Below are 6,630 nucleotides of genomic sequence, written 5' to 3'. Positions count from 1 at the left end.
CCCAACATCCGTTTGAGCTGAAAACCTAATCGATTGGTCCCCACCAGCTAGTGATCAATCGATTAAGTTTTCAGCTAAAACGGATGTTTGGTTCTTCAGATCCATGCTCTTGAAAATTTGAATTTTGGCTCCGATTCATCTTTACCTTAAGGTTCATTGATAACGGAAGGGTTAATTGGGATTAGTACGGTTAAAAAAGGTTTATTTTAAGTTGGATGCCAGTGGACGAGTTCGTTCGTTGACGTTTGGGCGGTATCGTGTTATTTATGTGACCATGGGAACCAGTGAACTTGTCACCACTCAATCGTCAGATTAGTGAACTTGTGCATTTTTTCATGGACCGATGCACGAGTTCACTAATCTGACGTTTGAGCGGTGCCGTATTCACCGGTTTCCATGGTCACATAAATAACACGACACCGCTCCAAAGTCAAATAACGAATCCATGCATAGGTCCATAGAGCAATACACCCGATTCTGTTTTTGCACGTTATTTTTTTTAGACAACACCTTAGTTTTGCACGAAACGTCGAGAAATAATGTTTCTTTTTTGCACGGTTTCTGAGATTTTGAATTGAAAACTTTTTTGTACGGATCGCATCCCCCGTGCATCCCCATTTGATTTTGCCATAAATACTGTCCAAACTACTTTGATCACCCTATTTCCAACAATTTTAGAAAACATGAAATTACAACAATTAGCAACAAGAAATTCTTACAAAAAATAGGTATACCCTGGGGGAAGCAAAATGAAAATCAACAAGCAGCCAGGCTGCTGTCAAACGAAAATTTTCGTCAAAATGATCAGAGTATGCCTGCATAAGTTCGGTCATGATTTAGTCACGCTAAGAAATGTTATACAATTTTATATAACATAAAGACCAAGTTATATAAAAAACAAGTTGTGCTTGGTCCAAATTATGCAGAAGTCTTTTACAACTTTCCAAAAATATATTTCTAACTAACATACAACTTGGAATTTTCTGATAAGTTCTTCCCATTGGGTTCACTGGCTGCATTGCATTGATAAAGCTTTGCGATAAGTATTTTAAGAGCGCACTTTGAATGTGGTTTCCTGTGAGACAAGCAAACAAACAACGATTAGCACTCGTGGAAAAGATTGTGTTCTATTTGAATGACCCAAATGTTCGAGTCTGCACCCCCCCCCCCCCCGAGTATACCCAATGGATCGATGCACATGTTTAAGCGGTGCCAAACTCACTCGTTACCATGGCCACATTAATAACACGGCACCGCTCAAACGTCAAATTGTGAACTCGTGCATAGGTCCATTCCTTTATTTGCGAGGGGTGTTCGCGGCCAAGTCGATCGCTCCAGTGACAAAATTACATTGTCCCCTACACTGTAAGACCAAAGTACCCTTTAAAGGGTAAAAAAGTACCCTCCTTGAGAGAAACTAGTTTAACTCATAAGAAGAGTAAAGGGCCTTTATTCTTTAATGAGTAAACGGCTTGTACGTCAGATCAACGAGTAAAATTTACCCATTATCCAAAACTTATTTTGTAAAAACAGAGTAAAATTTACTCTTTTTTAAAGAAGATAAGGCAGTTTATTTTAATTATTGATTTTCATAGAATAATCAAAAATAAAATCTCATAAACACATTTTTTTTATTCAATGCATCATAAAGTATAATATCATTAAATATCCATCAGGGTTTGAGTTTCTTTTTGGAACTGGTAAATGGGGCTGGAAATTCCTGTAGACCAGAACATTCATACGGGATTGTACTCTGCAGCCAAAGCATTCTGTAAAATAAGATTGATTAATAGATGCGACACGGCAATAAAAGCAATTCATGTACCTTCCTTGGACCTTCCCGCATTTCTGCTAACTTATTTTGTTATTATGAAAAAAAAAAAAAATTCCGAAGTTTCTCAAACACTGCTACATGTCCGACCGATTGTTGTCAACAAATTTTTCACCCATTTAAGAGTAAATGAACGGAATATGTAAATGGGCACAAAATACCCATTATTGGAAAATTTTAAATACCCTTTATTTTGACAGCTGCATATATCAGCAAAAAATGGGCATTTTTTATTCTTTAAAGGGTAATGCCGAGTTTACAGTGTACTGCAAGGAGCACGAGATGAAACGTCAAATGCAGGAGCATCATCATTAGCAGCAGAACAACCAACCCACCCGAAGCCAGCAGCAAGACCACGTCACACACAGTCGCTCACAGATGTAAACAATCGCTCAAAACTCATCGTCATCATCATCGGCTCAGGAGAAAGCTGCCGGATATGAAGCCATCGATCCATAGAGTGACATGTACCGACCAAGTGAGACCGGCTACCGAGACACATTCCAGAGAAGAGCAGTCACAGCATTCAGCCGCTGAGACTGTGACGGCTGCAACCATGCAGAATCCAGAGTCCACATTGGATGACCTCTCTGGACCGTCCTGTGGGAATAATCCATTCCATACAAAGACTACCACAGACAATTGAGCACAGTCAGCCATCTGAGGAGGATGAGTTAGAGTTCGTTCAGGAGGATCTGATCAGTCCTGTGCGACCCAGCTTCTTCACGAGGAGACAATCTCGATCGTGAAGCACTCATCTTGTCCTGTCATTTTATGGCAAAAAGACACTGTGGCTAACGCCAACCAAGTGGAGCCTATTTCAAAGGACACTGTAAAGCCATTTTGTGTTACTTCATCTACCAACCAAAGCGAGTACGTTCAGGAGGAGTACTACAGGCTGTCTTTTGTAGAGCCATTGAGTGTTATGACAGCTATGGACCAATGCACGAGTTTACTATTTGACGTTTGAGCGGTGCCGTGTTATATACGTGACCATGGCAACGAGTGAATTCGGCACCGCTCAAACGTCAAATTAGTGAACTCGTGCACCGGTCCATTAAGAAAACGGAGCTTGCTCAGTAGGAGCAGTAGAAGCATTAACCTAAGAATGCTAATGTCGCTGCTGTTCGTGTTACCAACATCTAGTTTGCCACGAATTGACAGCCTGAGTACCGGGCATCAAAGTGTCAAATCAATTATAAAAACATAAACAACAACAAGGCATTGAACAAACAATTAAAAACCCTAATTAAAGGTAATAATAATTGAAATCAGTTTTGTGACATCAGCGCTACTAGCGTTCTACTACTAATATTTCTATAGTAGGAGCCCACCAAGCAACCATTGAACGTGAAGACACCACCATGTTGAATGATGCCCTTCACTCACCTGAGATTGGATATTGTGGTCCACACTCGTCGAACTGGAAAGAAGTGCCCTACTTCGGAATATTAAATACATGGAGTTGCTGGTACTTCCAAACCTGTCGCTTTCTAGGAAACGAATTGCGTTGTGGATAAAGTATCGAGGCTCTATCAACCAAGGACAGCAAGAAAGTGGCTTATGTGAGCCATTTAAAATCTGCAGCGCACATTGTATTGCTCAACTACGGAAGGAATGCTTTAGCCTGTGTCTCCCTGAATCGATTAAGCAGGGAAACATCGTTCTCTTCATGATGAGACTGTCTTATAGCGATATGACTCATTCCTAACAGTTAAGTCCAACTGAAGTGAAGGATGGCAACTCAGAAAGCTCTAAAACGAGTAGCGTCAGTCTGTGCTCACCAAAGAAGGGACGACCAGAGGATCTAACGAACACATAACAACGAATCATCCAGCGACTAATGGCCTTAAATCCTGATCCTATGCCTGTCACAGCCCAATGAAGAGAAGAGGTCCTTCGACGCGCAGCTTAAAGACAAGCTGTATTAGGCTGTGTTTCTCCAGAGTGAGTCGTGGTGATTCCTGCACAAATTACGTCACGCTCCGGAGGGGGGGAGGGGGTCAAGCCAAGCGTGACAAGTCTTACAAAAATTTCGAAGGACTCATACAAAAAACGTGACGAAGGGGGGGGGAGGTGGTCAAAAAAGTTGAAATTTAGCGTGACATAATTTGTGCACCATCTTGGTATTAGAAAAGTAAGAGGTTGTTTTCAAGATACGACCGCCAAGTTGACGTTGGATATCGTTAGCCTCTTCTATTTCCTGGCTTGGGACCGTCACGAACTGCTAAAAATCCAATGAACTTTCACACTATTTGTTGCATGTCAATTCTGATTTATTATAGACATTTGTGTTATTATTTTGTGTTGATACAAAATAACCACTTTACATGTATTCAGAAGCTTAGTCCGTTATATTTAAGAATTGATTTTTAAGTGTATACTTAATCATTGTTAATTTGGAGCAATTAATTCAAAATATTTGAATCATTCCTTAACAATAGAAAATATATTGCATTCCGACAGCACTGCAGCAGCGTCTTCGGAAACATTCCCAAATTGTCGTTTTGTCAATTATTCATAACTAATGAGAGATGAATTATAGCAAGAATGTGGTAAACACATTAGCAAATATAACACAAATAACTCTTTAGTACACATTTGTTAGCCCTGAAAAGGGCCGATTGAACTGTGAGAATCGAATAACTATTATTTAGTTCACCGACAGTTCTGTTGCTGTAAGAATTGCCAATACTGTTGCGCTTCATGGTAGAAATATTTTCAAAACTCTTTCAAAATTGAATTGTCGTCCTGAAAAGGACGGTTGGATTTGGATATCGTCGATCGCCATTCCATGCTCAGGTTTGATGGATTTAGTGCTAGTTTTGAATTCTGGTCTCGGTGATGGAGGTGATTTAACCTCAAAATCTGTACAGCGTACGGCCCTGCCACTTCAGAGCGTAGCCGACAGAATTCTGGATGACTTCAGCACACCGCGGGTTTTCTCGTAGATGAGACCGAAGGTACGCTTGACGTCACCACGGCGAGCCAGACGGCGGTGGTTTGGTGATGATGCAATTGATGTTGTCACGCAAAATCTTGCGATGACGCTTGGCGCTTCCTTTTCCGAGTCCAGTCTATCTTCGGCAACGATTGTAACAAAACTGATGCTTGGCCGCCGGCTCGGCTCCTTTTATGCGTTACGCAATGGATGAATTCTTCTTGCTCGCTCGCTGTTCACTGTTCGTCTCGCTCGCTCGCAAGAGAAGGTCATAAAAGGGACCGGCAGCCGCGCACATTCAATCATTCATTTGTTTCAATCCGTCCAGAGAACACTACGACGATGGCTCTACCAAGCAGACTGCCCGTAAGTCCACTGGTGGAAGCGGCCCCACGAAAGTCGCTCGCTAGAGCGCCTCAGCCACCGGAGGAGTCAAGAAGCCGTATCGCTATCAGCCAGGAACGGTCTCTCTGCGTGAGATCCGTCGCTACCAGAATTCGACGGAGCTGCTGATCCACAAATTGTTTTTCCAGCACCTGGTCCGTGAAATCGCTCAGGACTTCAAGACCGATCTGCGATTACAGAGCTTGGCCGTCATGGCCCTGCAGGAAGCGAGCTAGGCCTATCTTTGAGGCTACCAACATGTGCGCGATCCACGCCAAGCGTGTTACCATCATGCCGAAAGCCTTCTAGCTGGCTCGTCGTATCCGTGACGAACGAGTTTAAATTGAATTGGGACACAAGCAAAACGGCTCTTTTCAGAGCCACAACAATGCATTCCACGTAAAAGAGTTGCGGCTAGAGATATTTCACCTATTATTATTAATTAATTTATTTATTTAATTGCCAATTGAAATTTCGGATGATTAGTTTTCCAACGGAGTGAAATGGCAAACAAAGTTTTACATAGGTTCCCGTCGGGCGGCGGTAGCATTTTTGCAGTCTACGCTGTGCGATTATTTGGTTTCGATCGACAATTTCTTACCAAATCAAATCATCAACGAAGCTGTTGCTGATAAGTTATAGTTTTCAAATCGACAAGTTTATACTGATCGCTTTGTCATGCATGTGGTTAGCGACGACGACGACAACGGCATTATTCAATCATCGCTAAATGCGAGGCAAACCGGGATCCTCATTCTAGTGCCGTCCCCAATTTATCTCTCATGCACACAATGTCGAAGATTGCCCTGCAAGAGCGCGATGGGAAATTGATTTCTTGGCCCTGTGATTCTCGAAAAGCACTAATGTTGACGCTAATGAAAGATTGCATGCAAATGACTGACCGAAATATGAATCCATCACATCCATTCACCAGGAATGTCGCTCTTCACGGTGTAAAATTCCCATAACTCTCTTTCAAAATGAAATTGTCGTCCTGAAAAGGACGGTTGGTGGTAGTCACAATCGATCGACCTGGGTTTTTATTCCATTCTTAGACAGAAACACACCAAAAGATTACCGAAGACGATTTAATTAAAATGCGGTCGTGCGCGTGCGCGTGAAGTGGAATTTGATTGGCTTCGACTGAACACGAGATAATGGAGAGAAGTAAGAAGAAGACCGAAAGGGGCGTTTCCCTTTGAATGACGAAAGTGGCTAAGATATCGCGCAATGATGTCTGTGTCAGGAATACACAAGAAAAATGTGCTGTTCTATGAAAAATAAGACATGCTTCGATATTTCTCAATTTTTCAATAGTTTAGTCATGAGAATCAATAGTTTTCATTGTTCGAGTAGATTCGTAGAAAGATTTCCAATCGATTGGTGCAAGAATCTTGAAAATCTATCCGGGCGTTAGTAAGTTATTAAAAGTCAAAATCTAACCACTTTTCGTGACGCGAGCGATTTTTCGTTT

At 41.8% G+C, this 6,630-nt stretch overlaps 1 pseudogene; it reads left to right on the top strand.

Moving 5' to 3' along the window:
- Window positions 1-4,782: 4,782 nt before the first annotated feature.
- On the top strand, window positions 4,783-5,486 carry LOC110678129 (annotated as a pseudogene).
- The last annotated feature ends 1,144 nt before the right edge of the window (window positions 5,487-6,630 follow it).

The sequence above is a fragment of the Aedes aegypti genome, chromosome 3 (genome assembly GCF_002204515.2).
Source record: "Aedes aegypti strain LVP_AGWG chromosome 3, AaegL5.0 Primary Assembly, whole genome shotgun sequence".
NCBI lineage: Eukaryota > Metazoa > Arthropoda > Insecta > Diptera > Culicidae > Aedes > Aedes aegypti.
Note: the sequence above shows the minus strand (reverse complement) of the source record. Positions and strands in the feature narration are given on the sequence as shown.